At 53.1% G+C, this 23,381-nt stretch overlaps 1 protein-coding gene across 4 annotated transcripts in view; it reads right to left on the bottom strand.

The window, feature by feature from the left end:
• The window catches only part of LOC121350895 (ankyrin repeat and fibronectin type-III domain-containing protein 1-like), a 240,033-nt gene that overhangs the window by 200,730 nt on the left and 15,922 nt on the right, over positions 1-23,381 (bottom strand). For 2 of the 4 annotated variants that reach the window (XM_041462665.1, XM_041462668.1), the window contains exon 1: positions 13,226-13,503. The exons of the other annotated variants lie outside the window; for them this stretch is intronic. The gene's annotated coding sequence lies outside the window, so the exon portion shown is untranslated. Of the gene's footprint in view, positions 1-13,225; positions 13,504-23,381 lie in introns of those variants that run through there. 4 annotated transcript variants of the gene reach the window in all.

Here is a 23,381-nt window from a genome sequence, read left to right as displayed (position 1 = left end):
GGAGCACAGACTGTCACAGCATCAGGAACATCATATGCTAAAGAATCTCATGGTTTTGGGGAGCCAAAGATGGGAGATGACCCAGTTTAGTACAGCATTATCAAGGGTGCAGCAAGTGCCACTTCCTAAGCAGAACAGACTAATCAAACTGGACTCCAGCACCCCCTCACCTTCACAATGGAACCTGAGCAGTAAAACATTGGACTTGTCCAGGGAAAGCAGATGCAGGGGAAGAGTTCACACAGCAGAGATTCCATTGGCATCCACAGAGCCCTTTCTGCCGAGCAAACCCATCCACCCAGCACAAGGTACCTGCAGATCATTTTCCCAGGGAACCAGAGCTGACACCCTGGGCTCGCTCACAGATGCAGGGAGCATTTCCAGGTCCTCAGTGTGAGTTTCCCAGTCCAGCCACCTGCACATCTCACACTCTCTCCTGCTCTCTGGGATTACAGATGCCAAAGGGAACCTGTTGGCTTGGATGCTGTGCCAGGCTCCACTACAGAGATCCAGGTGCTTTCACAAACACATGATGTCTGGAGGAAGGTTACACTCATGGGTAACACTCCTTTGCAGTGGATCTCTGGTGCGGTTTGCTTCCCACAGGCTGCACACACCTGGAGATGGGTGCTTGAAGCAATTGCCCCCACCACCTTCACTGTTGTATAGTGCTTTGCTCCTTGGAAAGGCCATTTCACAGTCCCAGCCTGGCTCTGGAAATATGCCATGCAGCCAAGCACCACCCTGTGGTGTCGTTCCTCATGCCACAGGGCTGGGCTCCATTCCATAAACACAGCCTGTCCTTCACTCACTCCCCACTGCTGTCCTCATCCTCCTGATCCTCCCAGCTGCCCGTAGCAGGGTGAAACTGAGCCACTCACATCCTCTCCCAACCCTTCCCCATGCCCTTTAAACCCCTCATGGTTCAGGAGCTTGTGTGAAAGCTCCTGCAGGACCCAAATGGAGGTGGACTTACAGAAGGAAATAAGAGCTAAAATTCAGTTGCTCTGATCCATGCACGGATGCCCACAGATTTTCAAATTCCAACAGGGAGAGATGTTGGAAAAACTGGAAAAGAGATGCCTGCACACTGCCTGAGATGACAACTTGGTGCGAAATGCCAACTCCTGCCATCAGTGTGGGAGGCATGGGCAGGCTGCAGGGCACTGCCCTGGGCTGGCTCTTTGGGGTGACAGCAGCTCCTCACCTACGTCCCCCAGCACTCACAAAGCTCACGGGGCTGCTGCAGGCAGAGCACTCCTCACCTCCACAATCTTTTGCTACAGGAGCCACCATGGATCCAGCAGAGCAACCCTCCCCAAAGCCACGTTGCTACCCCATGAAAGTAGGTGGGTTTGGGGAGAGCCTCAGCACCCAGTGACAGTAGCCCCAGGAGCAGCCCCAGCAGCTGCACACCCCTGTTTGTCATCTGAAAGTGTCAGCTTTGAACACTGGTGCTTCTGGCAGCCCCCTGCGGCCAAGGAGAGAGCGCAAACACATCCCTCTGCTCAGCTGGTGAGCAGCTATTTGCAGGTTATTAATAAGTCATTCACTGTTTATTGCAATCATTCTGCCAAAACACAAACAACAAGCATTGCAGTCACAACCAGCAAAGCTGCCTGTTCACACAGGTCAGGGAAACAGACATTTTGGGTATTGCCTTCTGAAAAGGGGGTTTGCAGAACCCTGGGTGGCCTGGGCTTGTCCAGGACAAGCTCAGCCTCCTGCCAAAGCCCCTGTGCTGAAGAACAGACAGCAACACAATCACTCCCTGCGGAAGTTCTCCTGAGGAGCTCATGTTCTCTCCAGGCACTTTTTGGCAGGGCTTCAGGGAACCCAGCAGAGCCCTGGGTCTCTCCCCCACCTTCCCACAACTGCAGCAAAGGACCAAGCCCCCGAGTCACCCCCCAGCACTGCAGATGGGTCCAAGGGCTGCTGACAGCCTCTTCACATTGCTTCCTCCCAAAACACCATGGGAAAAGCACAGAAAGGAGCGAACTGCTAACCTGCCCTTACTTTGCTGTTAAACAGGGAACCCGTTTTCATCAACACATCAAGAGCCTGTGGAGATCAAGGGAATACATTCCTCCATACACTCTCCAGGGCATGGAGCTATTTGCAACCTGAAAAACAGCTGCTGTCACTGCACATCTGAGGAATGATCCTGAGCAAAACAACGTGGCTTTAAAGGAACAAGTACTACCCACACTGCAGCGTGTTGCATGTTCCCTCCGAAGTGCCTCTGGATAGACTGGGAAGCGATTTGCAGGGAGGACCAGCACCACCCCACCCACAGAAACAGGGCACAAGGTTCTCCCAAACCCCAGCACTACCACCAGATCTCTGCAGATCTGCTGCTGGCAGCGCCTCCCCAGGGCACTCCAGAGATCCCTGTGGCCAAGGCCCACTGTGAAAGCCCTGGCCAAGGTGGAGGTGCCCACCCCAAACTGGGAGGCTGAGACAGGACCTTGGGGACATCAGTCACAGGGACCTCCAGGGAGGAGGAACAGAAGCATGAGCTGAAATTGTGTCACTGAAGACCAGAATTAGGTTTTCTGCTTAAACAGAGTGAAAACAAATAGAAGGACCAGAGCAAGACACAACTACATTTTGATGTGCTCCCCAGTAGGCACCTGCACAGCAGATGTGCCCTGGGACACCTGGGGACAGACCAGCACCTGTCCACAAGCCAGGAACCCTGAGCAAGTTGGCCTACAGTGCTAGGAGTAGACATTACCCTCCCTCCCCACACTCTGAATAATTAATCCTCCAGAAATTACTCAAGTCTTTAACTAAGCCAGCTCAGCAAATGTAGAAAGGAATTTCTAGGTCAGAACTACAAGCATTGGGGAGGGGAAAAAAAGGAAAAAGAGCCTTAGTGATCTGCCTCCTGTTCATTCTCAAGGGATTAGCACCCTGCTCTGCCTCTCCCTGCCAGAGCCAGCACTTCCTAGCAAGAGCTTAGGTGGGAATCACACCTTGTCATCCTGACATCTCTGACATCTCAGCTGCCTCTGACACCACCAGAGCACATTTCTGCGCAGAGCATCTCTCTCCATCTCACACAGCTCACTCCCAGCACCGAGAGGGAAGCACCTCATGACAATTATATTTGTTACATCCCTCCCGCTTCAATGGCTTTGATGTCTTAACCACCATCTTCTGAACAGGCATTTTCTCTCTCCCCAGAGCTGTAACCCAGGCATGGAGCTCACAGCAGAAGCCCCAGGAGAACCAGATTTCATAGCACCAGAGAAAGAGCAGCCTCTGTGAAGCCTCTCTCAGCCCACCCATGTGGTACCATCCATCACCGTGCCCAGAGCACAGAGGGCAGGCAGGTGACTAAGTTCAAAGGACAGCAGCAACTCCCACAGGGCACTGGGGGACAGATGCTCCTTCAGCAGGAGCTGTACCCAATGCTCCAAAAGCACGAGGTCTGTCCTCCTTGGGAGAAAACCCTTGTGAAAATGAAGAATTCTTCAAGAAGATGGAACTTCCATGAGATAGATACACATATTTGGCCACCCAAGAGAGACTGGTGCTGAGTGAAGAGAGCACACAGAGGTGAGGTGGCAGAAGGAAATGGGATCAAGACAGGGGGGAGAGTTGAGCACAGATGAGGGGTTCCAGCAGTGCATCACAGTCCCACAAGTGCCAGAGCCATAGGAGCAGCAGTGCCCAGCTGCCCTCTTGTGCCCCCACACACCATGGGGACATAAATCACTCCCCTCCTGGGGATCCACCCTGCAACAGCTCCAGTCTCCTGCTACTCCCTCCTCTCCTCCCACCTTCATCTGGAAAGCAGGGGGGCTGCATGGGGGATCAGAGACAGGGGCAGTGCTTGCAGTTTCCCAGTTCTCAAGGAAAGAGCTCACCCTGAAACTCCACTGTGGGAGCAAGGAAGAGGGGACAGAGGGCTCTAGTGACAGCTGCTAGACACCCCCCCCACGACCATCCCCATGCAGACAGGATGCAGGAAGGAAACACAGAGGGATCAGACTCCTGCTGGGAGCCTGGGGCAGAGGAACCCATAGAAACCTGCTCTCACCTTTGCTCAGGCATTCAAACAACCCTGACCCCCATTCCTACAAACTCTGGGCAGCCGAGGAGGTTGTAGGAACTGTCCACAGGCTCCTCCCAAGCTCTCCCTGACCATACACCTGCTTGTCTTTTCCTTTGGGTTAACCTGAAGGACACTGCAGTACATACTTGCACTTGGAGAACCTACAGCAAACATCCCCCAAGGTGTGTGAATCTACATCCACCAAGCCCCTGTCCCAGCTCCAGCACTCCCAGCTTGTCCCTGCACTATTCACAGGTTGGTTTTTCCACCTACTCCTTCTGCAGTCTGAGACAGACATGAACAAAGGGAGAACACAGGGCAGGGAGTAAGGGAACAACAATGCAGAGGGTTGGTCCCACACCTGTTGGGGTACACACTCTCCACGGGGCTCCATCACTCTGTCCTGTGGCAGGAGCACTGAAATCTTGCTGGAACGGGGATATCCCACATTCCCTTCTCTCACCCACGTGGCAGCAGGGCAGATGGCAAAGGCTGAGGTTGGTGCAATGCCATCTGAGCAGGACCACATGCTCTTGGGATGAACCCTCCTCCCTGCTCCGAGGGGGTGGGCAGCCAGAGGACAGGTCCCTGCAGGAGCAAGGGGACCCTGGGAGACAGACAGGGTCAGCACAGCAGCTCTGTGCCCCCAGGCAGGGTCTGGCTCTCGGGGGTGCCGGGGACCCAGAGCAGCAGCAAGGGTGGCACGGCCAGCACCCCCTGCCCATCCCCTCGAGGGTGGCAGGGTGGCTGCAGACAATGCCACATTGACAGCCACTCGCTCCAGCCCATCTGCAGCTCCGGGAGCCCGGGGCACACAAAGCCACCGCTGGGCCAGGGCAAGCCTGCCAAGGAAGGGACACAGACCCGCCTTTGTGTCTGCAACGGCAAAGTTAGCTTTGGGGAGAAGATGGAGGAGAGCTCCACCACTGGAACAGTGCTCTGGCTGCTTTTCACTTGGAGATGATAACCCACATGCAGACAGCAGCAGAAGTATCCAACACCCCCCTTCTCCTGCTGCCCCACTCATGAGACCAGGTAGGGGGCCCATCATAGGTACCCCCTTGTACAAGGGCCTGGAGCACGCAGAGGGGCCATGAGAGCACTCTCATAGCAACAGAAGACCAAGACAAGAGGGGTTTCATACAGTCACAGAATAGTTTGGGTTTGAGTTAGGAGCGACCTCAAAGCCCATCCCATTCCCACCCCCTGCCGTGGGCAGGGACACCTTCCCCTACCCCAGGGTGCTCCAGGCCCTGTCCAGCCTGACCTTGGACACTTCCAGAGATCCAGGGGCAGACACAGCTTCTCTGGGCAACCTGTGCCAGGGTCTCACCACCCTCACAGCCAAGAATTTCTTCCCAATAACCCATCTAACCATGTCCTCTGGCAGTGGGAAGCCATTCCCTTTGTTCCATCACTCCAGGCCCTTGTTCCAACTCCCTCTCCAGCTCTCTTGTAGCCTCTCCTCTTGTATGGTTTTACACATCCCAGCTTAAAATCCCTTTATGATCCCTGTTTTTCTTTTGCCCCCAGATTGGCAGAGAGCCAAAGAGTTCCTTCAGGAGACTAAAGAAAAGCAGGGGCTGTGCCCCTGCCCTTGGACCTGGCCCATCCTGTCCCTCCCCAGCACTTGCACTTCACATCCCTGCCAGCAATGATTTCCATATGCAGAAAAACAAATCCTCAAGGACAGCAGGTTTTATCCCACTTCCTTCATTTCCCAGCTCTGGGATGAGAGCAGCTCTGCTGCCTGCAGCGAGCCAGCAGCCTGTCCTCAGTGCTGCCCATGTCACACAACAGCACACTGCCTTCACCCCCACACCCCTGGGGTCACTCTCAAGTGATCTCAGCATAGATCTCACAGGTAGGAACATTTAGCAGTGGTCGCTGATGGCTGCTGCACAGCCAGGACAGCTCAGCCAGCACATGCTTCCAAAGGGATCCTCCCTGAAAAGGAAAATTCCCCCTGCAACTTAATGCAAAAAGCAACACCAAATATAAAGGGAATCAGGAAAACTGTTTTCCCCACTCTAGAAAGTGATGTCATGGATGGAGATTAAAAAGATGTGTTTAACCACTGCTGCAGTCAGACTGTCAGATGTGACAGTACCGCTCTCACTCCACAGGGAGCATGGCCTGACTGGCCCTTTGCAGGGTCCATCCCACCCCTCGCCCAGGGACTGTCACAGCAGCTGCTCCTGGGCTCCAGGCAGCTCACAGTCCGTGTGCCAGCACACAGCCACCCGTGCTCTGCCTCCCAGCCAGCCTGTGCCCCTGCAAGGGACAGACATGGAGAGCCTACCCAGCAGTGACCTGGGTGATCCCCACACACCGGCAGCGGTCCGTGACGGTGAGTGACACCTGAGTCCTGCACAGGAGAGCAGCCCCTTGGCCAGCACAGCTAAGCTTCCCACCCACACAGGGACACAAACCCCAGGGACCTCTGCTCCACCACTGTCCCACCCAGCAGCTTCAGCTCACCCCGTCTCTCAGGTCTGAGCAATGAGCTCAGTTTAGATGAACTTAATGGCCTTAACATGAAGGATGGAAGGTTTAGACTGGATACTGGGAAGAAACTCTTCCGTGTGAGGGTGGGCAGGCCCTGGCACAGGGTGCCCAGAGCAGCTGTGGCTGCCCCTGGATCCCTGGAAGTGTCCAAGGCACTTTTTGGCAGGGCTGCAGGGAGCCCAGCAGGGCTGTGGGTCCTGGTTGTGTCCACGCTGGACAGGACTTGGAGCAACCTGGGATAGTGGAAGGTATCCCTGCCCATGACAGTGGGTAGAATGAGATGAACTTTAATGTGCCTTCCAACCCAAACCATTCCATGATTCTATGATCCCAGCAGCCATGAGCCTGTGAGGAGACAAACCTCCCTTCCTTGCTCTGACATTAAAGCAGGACGTGCTGCCCTCTTTTGGGACGATTATCAATCACTGGACTGATGAGAGATTGCATTAGCTAATGGATTACATTAATTTCTTATTCAGCAGTAAAAAGCAGATGTGTGAGTAGGAACTATGGACTTCTACATTCATATATCCTTTCTCCCCTCTATTTGGCACCAGCAGCCAAAATTTATTCATGCTTCCTCCTGACCCCAGCAGACATGCACAGCTTGGCAAGAGTGCCCAATGCATTCTCTCACTGCCATGATGATGATCATTTATTAATTACATGGCCCCATGTTGTTAGCCCCCTTGTTAGCCTGCAGCCTGGGGTGTTAGGAGAGGTGATGTGCCCTGTTCAGAAGCCAAGGCACAAGGACAAAGTGCTGGGGAAAGAGAAACCCTCCCCCAGGAGTGGGAACTGCTGAGGATCAGTCACACTATAGGAGGAAAAAGCCCAGCACCATTTACCCAGGCTGTCCTGGGCCAGCTTGCACTCCAGAGAGCATGGAGATGGGAAGGAGAAGGGCTAAATGGGGTGAGACCATCAGCAGACACTGCTGTGGGCTGAAGGGGCTCCTGTCCTAGGGAACAGCTGATGCACAGGGAGCCTTGGCCAGGGGGAGCCACAGCCCCTCTCATGGCATGGTGCAGGCTCCCCTGAGAGGATGCTCACTGGGATTTTGTTAGCAAGTAGCAGGGAATACAGGGAAGTGCCAAAAGCTGTCAGGAGAGAAACCTTCAGCATCAAGTTTTCCTCCATTAGAGATAATAGAGGAAAAACTCACCCACTAAAAAGAGGCCTCTCAGTGCTTTTTGCACACAACTGCTCCATTTTCCTCTGTTTCAGCTCATGACACCTGTGCTTTTAGCCCCCAAGCCCTGACATGCCTGTCACTCACTGCCTGTTGCACGTTCACCCTGTGACAGACAGAAAAAGGCGGCTGCCAGCTTTCAGCATCACTGAATTTCAGACTAATCTGAGCCTGGTTTCAGTCTCCACAGTGGAACTACTGCTGCTCCAGCATTTACATTCAAAGCAAATTTGTGGGGGAAAAAACACAACTGAGACCATGATGTGCAAATGATTATTTTGTTCACTAGAGCTGGACACTGAGGCAAAAGGAATATTTGCATCACAACCTTAGTCACACCTGCTAATCAGGGCTCCTGCTCTCAGCCAGCCAGGACTGAAATTGGATTAATGCACACAACCAAGTGAACTGCTTCCCTCACTCCTGGCCCAGCTGGGGCTGCCAAGGCAGCAGAAAGCATCTTCCAAAAATTACTGACCCTCAGAAAATCATATAAACTCCAGGCCATTATGTCCCTGCCCATTGCAAGGGGGTGGAATGAGATGATTTTTAGGGTCTCTTCTGTGATTCTACGACAATTGACAGATGGAGGCCTGGAAACCCCAGTTTCAGCTGGAATTATTTTTCTGGTTGTAAATCGGAGGCTGCAACCTCAGCCAAGCAGTTATGGATCGAATCACTGTGTCTGACATGGAGAAAGGTATCAGGGAAATTTTATTGCAACACAGCAAATGGGGTTTGCCCTTAAGCACTGGACAAATCTTCCAGTTCATTACCCAGTGTTAAGAAACACTTGTGCAAATCAGAGATTAGAAAGTCGAGGATGCAGAGCAGCTCTCTGATTTACCTTAAACTGACCTGCAAAAGAAAACATTCCATCTGCCCCTCCCGGTCACCCTCCTGCCACAGCATCCCTGAGTGCAGGGCAGGGGCAGGCAGCTAATTACAGAACTGCTTTCCCCTCTCACTTTGTGAGCATCTCTCAGCCAAGGGAGGCTCTTGTCTGGTTGCCTGGCAAACTGAAACAAAGCTGAGGCATCCTTGGGCTCCCAAAGTACAGAGGAAGCATCGAATTTCTGACAAAGAAGAAGGTCTGGAAGAAAACTTCTGCACACTCAAGTGATGCAGATTGCAGAAATCTAAAAGGCAAGATGCAGGCAAAAAGAGTGAAGCAAGTGGGATGAGTGTAACTGCCAAGGCCATCAAGAGCATCCTGACCACAGCCAAAGGGGAGCTTCGTCATCACTTCTCTCCCCAGTGACTCTGCTCTTCCACCTGTGCTGCTCTTGCAGGCGGGGAGGGAGGTTTGCTGGAGGCAGAGGACAGCACCAAAGGGAACTGGGCACTGTGACGGTCCCACACACTGAAAGACACGTGGGGCCTGCGCTGCTGAGGAGCAAAATCATAGAACCATGGAATATCCTGATTTGGAAGGGACCCATAAGAATCAGTTTCTGGTCCTGCACAGACACTTCAACAATCCCACCCTGTGCATCCCTGAGATCATTATCCAAACACTCCAGGAGCTCTGGCAACCTCGGGGCTGTGCCCATTCCCTGGGGAGCCTGGGCAGTGCCCAGCACCCTCTGGGGGAAGAACCTTTCCTGATATCCAACCTGACCCTCCCCTGGCACAGCTCCAGCCGTTTCCTGTCCCAGGTCACAGAGCTTCCTCTTGTGAGTAGCTGCAGCCCCAGTGAGCTCTGTTCTCCATCTCCTCTCCTCCAGCTGAACAAACCAAGTGCCCTCAGCTGCTCCTCCTATGGCTTCCTTTGAGACCCTTGCCCATCCTTGTGTCCCCCCCACCTTGGACACTCTCTAACAGTTACAGACCCTTCTGATATTGTGATGTCCCAAAGTGCCTGCAGCACTGGAGGTGAGGCTGTCCCAGTCAGGGACAATCCCCTCCCTCACTGGGTGATGCTTGGCCCAGCGCACCCCAGGACATGGCTGTCCCTCCTGGCTGCCAGGGCACACTGCGACTCACATTCAACTTGCCAGTGACCAGCAGCCCCAGGCCCTGAGGCAAGGAAGGAAGGAAGAGAAGAGCCAAAGCAGCTGGAGATGTTCCTCACATGGTGGCAGTCACAGGAACCAGCTTCACCCGGTGCTTCAGGAATGAAGATCATGATACGGCTGAGGGTAGCGGGGGCCTCTGGAGATCCCCCAGTCCCAGCAGGGCCAGCTACAGCTGCTCAGGACATCTTCCACTTGAGTTTTGAATATCTCCAAGGCTGAAGACTCCACAACCTCTCTGAGACTAGCCCAGTAAAATAGCTTTTTTTGATGTCTTGAGTGTAATTCCTGTGCTTTAATTTGTGCTCTGCAGCACCATCCTGGCACCAGCAGCCAGAGATGAGCCCACCTGAGGGCAAACCCCTTCACATGGGCAGGGCTCATTGCCAGGAGCTGACATCAGAGCTACAGACCAGATTCCTGTGGGTGCTGAGCACTTCAAAACCCACCTCTGGCAGCTGTGGATAGGGAACAACACCAGCCAGGATGTGAAGGAGTGGTTTCCAGCCCTCCTCCCAAATCCATGCAAAACCACGTTTTACCACAGCAACACATCCCCTTCATAGCCAGGACAAGGCTGAATTGAATTTCACCACCTCTGGCCATAGGTTTCCTGTCCAGAAGGGGCCAAGAGGTTGAGGAAAGTACATGCAGGAAGCTACAAGCACCCACACTTCTGCCTTTGAAGAGGCACCTGGCTTTTCACTCTGCAGAGAGGGTGCCTGGGCACAAACCCACCTCAGAAAAGGTTCCCTGCTGCTGTCACTGCAGGACAGAGCCAAAGAGCAGCAAAGCTCTGCTGCCAAAAAACCTGGGTTACTCCTTCCACTTTTCCAATGCTGCCTCAGGACCTGGGAAATCGTTCTATCAGATGAAGTAAAACTGTCCAGATGTGCACAGGACCAAAAGGATGCTCGCTGCAGGTTTGGTCCCATGGTTTGGCAGCAGCTGCTCCCCAGAAGAGGATTTATTCCATACTCTGGGACATTAGCACTGACAGCCAGGGATGCAAACCCACGGCCTACACAAGATCCCTTAGAGGAATAGCCCCACCTGTCTTCTCTCACAAAAGAGGGTTGAGCTCATACAGGGCTCAGTCACTGCATTTTTAGCCAAATCTTCTGCAGTATTTGCAGAGTGAGGATCACTGGCCTGGCTACATCAATGATTTTGTCTTCTTTGCATAAAATGGTCCTAGCCAAGTGAGCCAGGAAATGAACAACTTCAGCAGGTTCCTTCAAAAGAAAGGAGAGAAAACCCCCTTTTGCCAAGAGCAAATACAGACCATTCAGGAATTCCTGGGAGCTTGGGTTATTTTTGTTTGTCTGGTCTTCCTTTTAATTCATAGTCACTGAAAGAGTTCTGTGCCCTTAACTATTGTGTGTGCCACCAGCTAAGCACTGAACAAGGAGGAAGTGAGACTTACACAGTCACTGCTTGGACAGGAGGAGAGAGACGCAGCCGTGCCAGCCTCTGCAGCCATCCTGATCCAGAGCAGCTGGCAGGAGCTGGCACAGGGCAGGACTCTCAATCCTGCCCACCCACCCTGCTGTAAGAAGGAAAAGCTTCACACCACACCAGGCATCAGGGGAACCCCGTAGCCCACCACAGCAGGAGTCAACTGTCCTGGGCAGGGACAGCACTGATGCCACATGCACTGCACAGCCTTGCAGCCCTCAAAGGGGCTGCCCAAGCTGCCAAATTCCCCCATCCTTTCCAAGAGCAGGCACCTGGGAAAGATATAGGATGAAAACAAAATACAGAGAAACTTTTAGGCTCCACGTGGAATAGGAGCGATGCCTTAAACTCTCACCACAGCCACAGCCAGCTCTGGGTGGGGATCTGGCAGAGGACTGCTGCGAGTTACAAAAGTTTCCCCTGGCTCAGGAAGGGAGCAGAGCTGCACTTGTCCACAGGAAGGGACACAGACACACTACTCATAGGGCAGTACAACACAGCATCTCCTCGATACTACAGCAGAGGGGCAAGAGACCAGCCAGACAGTGCTGCACACGCAGCCTTTAAACCCCTTGGGCTGGGCTTTGCTCCCCAGGCTGAGATCAAAGGAACCTTGGGTTGAGAAGGCTGCTGCTCTGCTGTGAGTTAGACCCTCCAAGAGCAGAGCAGGCAGCACCAGATCCACAGGCACAGGAGATGAGCCAGAATCCAAGAAGAAGAATTAACCCAAATCCCACAGAGGCAAAGGCCTTTGGAGGAGCTCAGTTGTGGGTACAGATAGCTGCCAGAGACTGCCTGCCACCCTCCAGCTCTGCCCGGCAGGGAGGACAGAGCCCTGCTCCTCTGCAGCCTGCCCCCCATGCTGCTGCCCGGCAGGAACAGGGATTGCTGCACAGTCCATGTAAAACACTCACTCTGTTAGGATTGGCAAGCACTCAGGAGCAAGCTACTCCCTTGCCTGCCAACTCAAGGGGATGGAGAAAACTAATTAAAGGCAAGACACAGTCTCTGGATGCAGAGCAAGGCAGGACGAGCCATCCCAGGCACCCAGCAGCCTGTTTGGATGGGGAGCTGTCAGCCACACCCTGGCAGATGCAGGCAGGGTGGGCTGCATCACTATGTCCCCAAAGCAGCAGCAGCTCTTCCATTTCATTCCCAACCAGCCGCCGTGCCCTCCTCCTCCTTGCAAAGGCAGACAGCTCTTTGCTTTCAGAGCTGGCTCCAGACATTGCAGATCCCAGCTGGAGCTGGGCAAGGGGACCAGACCATGAAGAGCAGGGACTGTGCCACGCTATGACAGTTGCAGGCTGCATGAAAGAGCCTTTGCTGCTTTTGTGCACAAACACGAATTCTCTCTGTCCGTGACCCAGCCACAGCCCTGGCTAAGCTGTCCCCAGCACCATGGCAGGACATGGCCCCCACAAGTGGTCACAGCTGCTGCAAGGGGCACCTCCCCATTCCTCCAGCACCTGGCACACCAGGACTGCCACTGCCCGGGCTTTGCTTCAAATTGGGTTCCTCTGCCACAGACACAGAAGAGACATCAGAGGCACAGAGAAAACTCCAACCCCCATGGAAAGCAAGCACTGTAACTCACACAGCTCCAAACAAGGCACCGGCTGTGTCCCTGGGCAGAGCCTGGCTCCCCAAGGAGCACATGGTCCAGAGGAGTGGGCTAGGCTGTCTGCCTGACCAACACAGCCAGCACAGCCAGATCCTGGTCACAGCATGGCAAGGAGAACATTCCTCAGTTTTCAGCTTAGCTTTTCACAGCGTCTCTTCTTGGTGGAAGAAGAAAAGAGGCATCACAGGAGCTGTCAGTGATTCCTGGCCTGAGCCAACACAAAGGAGCCCCACACAAAACCCCCGCACCACGCTGCCACACAGCCCTGCAGCTCCCCGGGAACACACGGCCCCAGGGCACAGCAAAGGAGGAGAGAAACAGGGCTACGAGAGAAACAGGGCTACGAGAGAAACAGGGCTACATACTCATCCTGCGCCGGGAGCCCGCGGGGCCCACGCCAGGCTGCGGCTCAGCTGCAATGCGCCAGCTCCGTCCAGCGAGGAGGGCTGGTCCGATGGAGGGGTGTGGGAGCCACCTCAGCCTCCCGTCCTCATCACCAGCAGCACCACGCAGTGCGAGTTTAATTCACTGATCCAAGGAAACAGAAGAATCGGGAAGCTGTCCCACTAGCCAAGGCTGCTCACAGACACGGCCTGGCACAGCTGTGCTGCCCCAGCACCCGGAGCCCCGCTCCCTGCGAGACTCCAGCATGTCAGCAAGCAAATCCTCTTTGCCTATGGGCAAGAGAACTGGAGGGGGGAGGAAAAAAAAGCATCAAGAAACTCTTTGTCTCCAAACATCCCAGCCAGGCGCACGTGCAGCGTGAGCTTCCTGGCGAGGGCGGAGGGGGGGTCTGGACTTGGGAGCCATCATTTCCGCCCAAGATCCCTCCGCTCACTTATTGTCCTCTAAAAATAAAAGTAAACACTGAAGAAGAGCTCTTTGTTTTTATTTCTGCTGTGTCAGAGAGATTTCTCTGATAGGAACAAGTTGTGGGGCCTCTTCCCAAACCTCTGGGAGCTTCCCCTGATAGCAGAGCAGTGCTGAGAAGGCAGTGGGTGTCCCAGGGACTGCCAGGGAAGGAAAGCTGTCCTCTCTTCCCTCCAACCTGCAGCTGCTCATGGTGAGGACCATAAATCCCAGAATGGTTTGGGTTGGAAGGGCTTTAAAGCCCATCTCATCCCACCCCAGCCATGGGCAGGGACACCTTCCACTATCCCAGACTGCTCCCAGCCCCAGTGTCCAACCTGATCTTGGGCACTGCCAGGGATCCAGGGGCAACCACTGCTGCTCTGGGCAACCTGTGCCAGGGCCTCCCCACCCTCCCAGGGAAGAATTTCTTCCCCATGTCCAATATAATTCCACTCTGTGTCAGCTGGAAGCCATTCCCCCTTGTCCTGTCACTCCATGCCCTTGTGATGGTGAGGATGACCTGCCCTGGGGTCCCACCTGCACTGGGCAAACCATTTTCCCTCTGTTTCAGCTCAGAGAGGAGGCCATTGCCCAAAGTGCAGGAAGCCTCAGTTTAAGCCACATCACTCCTCTTAATAAAGCAGCAAAGCACAAGGAAAGCCAGAAAAGCAATTTTAACACATAAAATACATATTTTAAAAATAAGATTGAGATATGCAAGTATCTCTCTCCCTGGTCTTGCTTCCAAATCTCTCTTCTTGACAGGCTCAGAGGCTGATGAGGCCAAGCCTGAGCCCTACACAGACATCACTGATTAAACACAAGCACAAACTTCCTCACTAGGCAGCTGCCCTAATCTAAGCATCTCACAGCTTTCCCAGTTGTTTGTTCAGCTTCTTCCTTTATCATGGAGCTGCTCTACAAAACTGCAGGGTAATGAGACACACACACAATTACCTTTTTTTTGACCTGCTTTAGGAGTAAATCCAGCATTAATAGCCCAAAACCTCAGGTATCCCCCATGATTTGATAAAGTTGCTTATCTAAGCAAAACCCTGCAGGGACCAGCCTCATTACTCACAGCAAAGCTCTTCCCCCACACCCTGATTAGTGTTTCTTTGAATTTGCCAGCTCCAAAAAAACCCACAGATTAAAACAAAAAGATAAAAAAAGAGGAGACATTTGTTTTCTCGATTTGAGTGCTCAAATGGTTTCCCAAGGAAAGTGCCATGGGACCTGTCACCAGGCTGCTCAGGTCACCTGGACCCTGGGGAATGGCACTTGCAAAGAGCAGTGGGGCTCCTGGGAGACAGGTGTCACCTATCCCAAAGGCAAGGGGCAGCTTAGAGGGACAGGAGAAGAGGAGCCATGACTGATGGCTCCCTCTGGAGCAGCTGAGAGCTCCCAGCCCTGTCCTCTGCTGGGACAGGGCCTGACTCCACCCCTCGTGGGGACGGATATGTTCCAAGATAACGGGTTTGACAGGGCCCCAGCTCCAGAACAGCAGCTCATGATTGCAAACATCCTCCCCAGGGGCTGATTACCCCTGAGAGTAATGAGTTGCAATAACCAGTGCTGGACCGGTAAAGCAGCCCAGCCCTGAGCAATAAAGCAGCCTGGGAATACACACACCAAAGTAGGCTGATAAAAGTGCTGATAATTCCCAAACCATCCACTTCTTGGCTGCCAAGTTACCCACTGTGTTTGCCTGGGTGGTTTTCCTCCCAGTAGAGCACTGATCGTGATCTGAGTCTGTGTGCAGCCTCCGAGGCACTGCAGGATCCTCCTGCAGCTCAGCACAGCTGGAGGAAGGGAAGTCTTCCCTCTCCAAGTACAACTCAGCCCCCCAAAAGCCCAACAAAACTCTACAGATTCAGATGTACCAATTTATGAGTATCAGAGTATGAAAAAATGGTCATTACACCCATCATATGTCGGGCAGGGACTCTGGGGGCAGGGCTGCCTCCCCCAGCCCAGGCTGGCACCATCATCCTCCTCTCCCTGTGCCATCCCTGCTTCAGATAACCAGCTCCAGCACAGAGGGAGAACTCAGCAGTGTAACCTCCCTCCAGCCTCCACCAGTATTCTTCTGATCCAACAGCTCAGTCTAGCACAGGAGGTATCACTCTCCTCAGCCATCCAACCTCTCCCTCTTCCAGTGGCTCTGTGAGGCTGCACATCAGCTCTAGTGACCTGTCACCATTTCACACCATGCAAATAAAACCCAAATCAAATCCACAAAGCAAGAAAAGAGAGAGAATGCTTTTGTTTCTTGTTAGTTCACCTATGAGGCAAAAAGCCAGGTCACACCAATAAAATCTGTGGGTAAGAGACAGCAGGATGTCTGACTGCTGAGCTTCCAGCATCCCCTGCGCAGCAGGACAAACCCAGGACCCAGCAGAGGCTGAGATCCAGGCAGGCCACGAGCCCTGCACAAGAGATACTGGACAGTCAGCTCTCACCTCTGCCTGGCCTGGCACAGCACACCAAAACCCCAGGACCTGAGAAGCAATGCCAGGCACAGCACCAGGGCCAAACTCAGCAGCAGCTGTGGCACAGTGGGGCTGGCACAGGGATGTGGCCTGGGTGTGCCCGTGCTGCTGGAAGTGCTGCTGGCAGTGCTGCCATCCTGGATGGGATGTGCTGGCAGACAGGGCCAGGCTAGGAGCTGGCAGAGCAGAGTTGTTAACCAGGACATTTAAAGCACACTGTAACCAAAGAACAGCCCCGTCCCTGCTCAAAACTGACCAGCAGCAGTGTGAAAGAACACCCCTCTCCTTACAGGGCCCAGCCATTACAGCTCTAAACTCTTTGGACACCCAGCTCACAGAGCTAGCAAGATAAGCTGCAATGCATTGTTAATACATTGAGTGTTACAGCTTTACAGGTGTATGCATTGATTTACTCCATGCACATCTCCTGGGAGCCCAGAGAATGCTCATCAGCTCCCATCTGACTTACAGCCCAGAGCTGATCCAGGCACAGAGGGACACTTCAGGCCTTAAGCATTCTGGTGGGAGTGCCTCCAGCAGGAGCCACGGGGAGACTTTGGCTTTCCTCTAGTCATCTTAATTCATTTCAGTGTGCTTCCTGATGCTGGCACCAGAGGCAAAATCAACAGTAAGAACTTGCCAAGACTCTCAGCACTGTCATAGCTCCCAGCAGCTGCCTGCAGCCAGGGCCAGGCCAGGGAGCCCCCTGGGGCAGGGCTGGGTGCTGGCAGTGCTCAGGCCATGTCCTGCCAGTCTGGCATCTCCCACACCCTCCAGCCCCTCACCCTGGGCCCTCTCTGGACAAAAGACCAACCCCCCAAGGCACAGGCACTGCTCTGGGGTGCACACACACATCTGGACTGGGAAAGCCTCACAAGCACTCCATGCAACAAGGCCATGTCCCTCTCAGCTGCTCTCCCACCCGCCTCTCCTCATCCAGCTCCCCATGATGAGCCAAGAGCACAAGAACAGGCAGAGCTCCCACAGGACATCCACCACCCATGGCAGCTGTCCCCTCTGAGAGCACAGCCTGCTCTCTACCCACAGAGAGGGGAGGAGTGGCTGCCTCAGGAAGCACAGCACCCAAAGGCACTCCACATCCACCCTTCACTGCCAGGACATGTTCAGCATTCCCTGGAAAATATTAGGGAAGGCAAAAGCCAGTCCTCACCCCTGCTGTCCCTGGCATCAAGCTCTGTGCAGGCAGTGCAGTGCACCCAGGAGGGGTAATTCCTGCCCCAGTTATTTATCACCTGGCCAGCTCTCAGTGTTTCTGTGCAGGGACAGCCTTGGTGAAACTTGGGGAAGAAGGTGAAAGTGGCTTCCCACTTGCTGAGCCCCAGCCATCCTGCCCAGCTCATCATGGCCCTCTGCACACCCCCAAGGGACAGCAGAGCAGAACTCCTGTCCTGAGGAAGTGGGGCACAGAGGGGTGACATAACCTGCCCAGGCAAGCAGGGTCACTCAGCCTCTCCCAGGTGCCCTATCCACTGATCCTCATCAGCTCCAGCCATACACAGGAGGGGCTGCATCAAGGAAAAGCAGGACAGCCATGCTGGGTTTGAGCCCCAGCAGCTCCAGCTGTTCTTTGTCTGCCACCACAGCTCATTCCAACCTCCAAGAACCTCTCCTGGAGCACACTCACTTGCTCCTCTTCTTTTCCAAGTCCACCTCCATGTGCTGCAAAGCCAAGCTGCACCAGTGCCCAAGCTGGGCTCCAAGGCTGGTCCCAGCACGCTGCCTGAGGGTGTGCCAGGAACAGAGACCTCCCTGGGGCTCAGAGGGTGGAGGAAGAGCCCAGCAAACCAGGCACAGAGAGGGCAGGACTGGCTTTGGCCTCTCCAGTTCTGCCAAATCTAACAGCACACCTCTGCTACAAGAGGAGGTCAGATTGCAGACCAAAACGCTTTACACCTAGAAGTTATTTCTAAGGCACGTACAGGGGACAATGCCACAGTTACAGGCCAACCCACACATCTAAGATCCTACTGCATTTTGCACCTCCACTGAAGCATTCCTAGAGAGACAGCAGTTAAAAGAAGTTGCAAATCTTATTTGCACCATCATTAAAGGAAGGAAAAGGAGATTAAGAAGATATTATAAGATTAAATGCTGTCAGCCTCAAGCAAACCTCAAAATTAAGTCCTGAGGTAAGAAGAACAAAGTAATTACCTCCCTGAAAATCTTTTACCCACGATGAGAACATTCCCACTCAGGACTGGGTGTGCTCAGGGGAAATGCTCTCGGATGCAGTCAGTGGTACCAAGGCAGGGCAGAGGCAAGCCCACTGCAAACCTTCCACAGCCTCATGTTTTTGCATGATGCTCGCAGTCCCAGCTGCCATGCTTCCCCAGGTCAGGGAAGGGATTCACATGTGCTTTCCTTTCTGATAGCTGCAGGTCCTGGAGCCCTGCTGGATGCAAGCTCCCCAGCAGCAGCCTGCCCAGAGGCCCTGGGCAAAGGTATAGAGAGTCACCAGTTAGTGATGAGACTTTTAGGCAAGTTATGTCATAAGTGCAGCCAGGAATGTCTCTGCCTGGAGGGTAAATCCGTCCGGTGACCTTACTGAGTCACTGCCTGCTGAGTCACTCACTTGGGCAGCCTGAGCTGAGTTGTAGACAAGGAGATGTCATGGTGACAAGGACTCAGCGACTGTCCCCTATCACAAGAGTCTTACAGGCTCTCCAGGATGGCAACAGCTTGTTTGCAACAGCAATCAGCACCCCTGCCCCCCGCCCCGCTCTTCTGCACCCAGTCCCACCTCCTCATGCCACAGGCCATCATCACACAGGAAGGGACTTCCTCTTGTGACAGGACAGCTCTTGTGACAGGACAGCTCCCAGCACAAGCGAGGGAAGTCATGCCACTGTTCAACGTGCCAAGGAGTCAAGTGGACAGGAGCAAAAGGCCACAATGCAGCACAAAGCAGAGAACTCAGAGCCAAAGCAGCCGCCAGCCCCCAGGCACCAGCCCCTGACCTGCTGCATGGCTGCCTGGGCTCCAGCTGCCACAAGCCACATCTTCCTGGCACCTGCAGGGCACACACTGCCACCTGTGCTGCTCTGCCCTCGGCAATCACTGCCTCAGCCCTGGCCAGCAGGGGAGGGGGATGCAAGGCTGGGCCAGCTCCTTCCCCCTCACAAACACAAAGATCTTTTCACAGGAGCCATGTGAAAGGGTCAGTGTCAGTGCTTGTTCTGGGAGCAACACACAGGGTCAGAGCTCTAATATTAGAGCACAGATGATGACAGGGAAGCAGGAAAGGAACAATAAAAGAACCATATAAATAGTAGCATTGTCTTTACTGAGTTTCACAGGGCATCTGATGTCAGATAGGATCGTTCACTCAGAGATGAAGTCTCTAATTGATTCCCATCTGACAGTTTCTTATCCAGCACTTGTTCACCAGCCAAACAAGCTGAGTAAATATGCTTTGTTCTACCATTAAAGCCAGTGACAAATCACTGGCTTGCAACAAACCCAGTGTAAACAGCATCCTTCCTCCCGGGCCAGATCTCCTCCTATTCCCCTGGTGCCCTCCCACTGCTGCACTCAGATGCTCTGCCACCCCGCTCCTGGCATGGGGTAAAGACCTACATGGGGACCAGCACACACTTGGCTTTGGGAAGAGAAGTTGTTCTCTCAAGGGGGTTTGGGCTCCAAAACACCTTTGCACATCTCAAGTGAAACCTGCTGCAGCCTGGAACATTCATTTAAAAACAGAGACATCCAATCTACAGCCTAGAAACAAGAGTCCTTACAGGAGGCAGACCCTGGTCTGAGTAGAGCCAGTTTAGCTTGGCAGTGCCACAGACACATTTTATGATCAAGCAGAGTTCAAGACAGACTGGGGATGTTCTTGCCCTAGACACATTTGTCCTGACCTTTGGAGTGTCCCCAGAAGATTTCAGCACCCCCAAAGACCATCAGTAACTGCCAGTTTTTCTGCTCTTCTCCTCCAAAGAGGCTGTTCAAGGGAGCCTGGTGCTCCATGGTCCATTGACAGCATCCACAACTATGGGATGAGGTATGGGAGTGGACATATCCCAGGTGAGTCCTTTTTGGATCCATGTATAGACACGCTGGCCAAGAATGTGCCTAGTGCCTTTCAAATGAGCCACCTGCCTCCCCAGCCTACTGCAGCACCAAGGTCCAGGCACCCATTACCTGCTCAGGGAAGCAGCATCTCCCTTCATCCTTCTTTCCATTAACTACCCGTGAGTTTTGCTGCCAGCTTCTGGTGTTTGTATAGAGAGATGAGGTGAGTGACAGTTACACCTTCCTCTGACTCAGAGCCTTCATGATTTTGTAAGCCTGGACCAGGTTTTCATTTCCATTTTCATTCAAAGCACATTTTATTTCACTCCTGTTTCTAGACTGCTGATGGAGCCCCCACACCAGTCCTGAGGTGTTACCACCACAGACTTCTCCATCCTTAACACTCCTAAGGTGACACACAGCTGCCTTCTACCACACAACTCCTTTCCAGCACCTGAAAGACCCTTTTTAGAAACATAGAGTTGTTAAGGCTGGAAAGGACCTTTAAGATCACCAAACCCAACCACCCACCCAGCACCACCACTACGTTCACCTCATCTTTGTGTGCTGGAGCACCAGCAGTGAGAAACAGCTGAGCTGAATCCTGCAGGGGCCAAGGGTGATGCTTACCCAAGAGAGCACCTTTCCAGATGCATCCCACCACCCAGCCAGCACCTGGACCCATCAGCACACATCAGGCTCCACGGAAAAGCCAGCTGGTGGCACCTGAGGGAGAGCTAAACACATTGTACCTCCTGGTGTCCAGCTGCTGGCTTGATCAGGCTCAGAGACTCTCAATTCTTCCATGCTGGGAGTGCAGCATCCTTCAGTGCAAAGCTCCTGGCTCACTCTCCTGCTGCTATGACCAACAGCAAAGCCACAGTTTGGGCAAGCAGCCATCATCCATGCCAACAGGAGAGCAGCCCAGCAAATGAAACAAACCCTGCTGCCTCAGGTCATGCCCGAGTGTCGCTGCGGCAGCAGCTTCACCAGGAGGCTTTGCTTAAACACCCTGTGATCCCAGTGTAAGCTACATCTTTGCTTCTCGACATTTGCTAAACCCCAAAGTGCCCAGCTTGGAGGAAATCCAAAGAAAAGAAAAAAAAACCCTCCACATTTTCCAAATAGATGATTGCTGAGAGCTAGGGAGACCTTGTGGTTTTGCAAAGGGGCTGCTCAAAGTATATATTGCTTTTCAAACCCAGATGAGAACCACTGCCAAAACAAGAGTCTTTTTTCAATTTTGGTCCCAGTGAGAAGTAGGGAGTAGTGGGTGAGGGTAGAAATTTAGTGCACATATTTGCTATGAGGGCCAAAGTCCTACCTTAAAACGTTCCTGTCAAGGGTCACATCTGAAAAGATGTGAGGAAGCAAAAGCATAAACTTCTACATGAGCTCTACTCTGCGATGTTTCCTAAATGTTGACCTTAGTGCTGAAGTTTGGAATTTTCCTAAGCAAAGCTGGAATCACACGTTCATCACACGACTCCAGAGGAAGAGGAGCTGAGAGCCCCAGCTCCAGCCCAGCAGGAAGGGATGGCTCTAACCAAACAGGATGAACAGGACCCTTGGAGTTGCTCTAACCAAATAGGATGAACAGGACCCTTGGAGTCACACACAGAGCATCTGTTTTCTTCCCAAATCCACTGACAAACGGTCTGGTCAGGGCAGCCCCAGGTGGTGCCAGACCCATGCCCTCAGCAAAACGCCATGAGAGAGTGCCACAGCCACCACTCTGAAGGTAGCCACAAGGCCATCCTGCAGGAGTGACTCCCAGCTCCCTGCTCTGGAGGACTGCAATGCTCTGTTGCTTGAAAACATTGTTGTCATCTGGGAAACAGAGGAATAATATAATCACATGTTTCTGATATCTCTGTTTACAACTAAATTTCCAAGTCCTCCCCAGAAAACATCTCTTGGGAACATTTCTGTAAGCAGAGCTTAACTGGAAAACCTTGGGCTCTGGCTCAGAGATTACAGCAAATCCATCTCACGTGGCTCACAGTGAATTAGGAACAAGTGACAGCTTGGGGCTCAGCTGACAGCTCAAACGGGACAAGGGAGAGAAAGTGGGAACATCCTCAGATACACTTAGCTGGTCACAGACTCCTGGTTTAGCACATCCTGAGCTCACTTTTGTACACACATGGCAAGTATTCCTGGTCAAAAACCACTCAAGTCTATGGCAAGACCTTTCCCCTCAACTCTGCTGCCACTGGACTTGGCCCCAGGCAATTCCTCTGATTATGCCAAACCAAGTTACCCACATTTAAGCCCTTATTCCAGGATCAGACCTGCTGCAATTGTCACTTCTGCAGGACAATTCCTGGTTGTGTTTGATTTTTAATGTCCCAACAAAAAGGAGAGTTTGTGATCCATTAAGTAGTGTTCCCTGCACAGGGTTTGAAGGATACTCTTCAGGTTTCCAGTATGGGTGGAGGTAAGATTTACAATGTCCTTAAACTGTCCACTTCCCTGCCTTTAAGTGCCTGGGGTTTATGAATGATGCAGCACATGACTAGGACCCCAAACCACCATCCCTCAGAACCCTCACAGCTTGGGAACTTCCTATCTCACCCCATCTTCTTGGGGTAGATGTGGAAACATTTCTTCCAAGTTTCCAAAAGGTGGAACGGAAAGACTGCAGAGTTCACAGCAGCTGATGTGTCAGTCAGTGAACAGTGGCTGAAACCCAAAATCCTTGGGCTCTTACTTGAGGTGCTCCTAGGGGTTGGAAGCAACACACTCACACCCATGGTGAGCCAGCACCTCACCTTCCCCTCCAGCCAAGACTGTCAAGTATGGGCCTTTCTCCTATGCTGTCCACGACAGAGAAGAAAACATGACTTCAAAACACCTTACACCATCCCTGCCCTCGGGAATGGGTCTCTCCTGTACCACATCATGCCACCCTCTATATGGGGACATGCCTACTAACTCCTCCGTATTTCTACTTACCATTTTTCTCCAACCAGGCCCAAAGGATGGTCCAGAAGGACAGAAGTCCCTCCACAAGGTCCCAAAGCACTTGGCCAAGCCATGGGATTTCAGTGGATTCCACACAGGGCTGCAGTATCAGCCCCTGGACAAAGGGTTTAGAGCCCATTGCCTGTGCCCTCCTCCACCCCGGGCAGATGCT

Source organism: Pyrgilauda ruficollis, unplaced genomic scaffold (genome assembly GCF_017590135.1).
Source record: "Pyrgilauda ruficollis isolate IOZ18807 unplaced genomic scaffold, ASM1759013v1 scaffold16, whole genome shotgun sequence".
Taxonomy (NCBI): Eukaryota; Metazoa; Chordata; class Aves; order Passeriformes; family Passeridae; genus Pyrgilauda; species Pyrgilauda ruficollis.
This window is presented reverse-complemented; position numbering and strand designations above follow the sequence as displayed.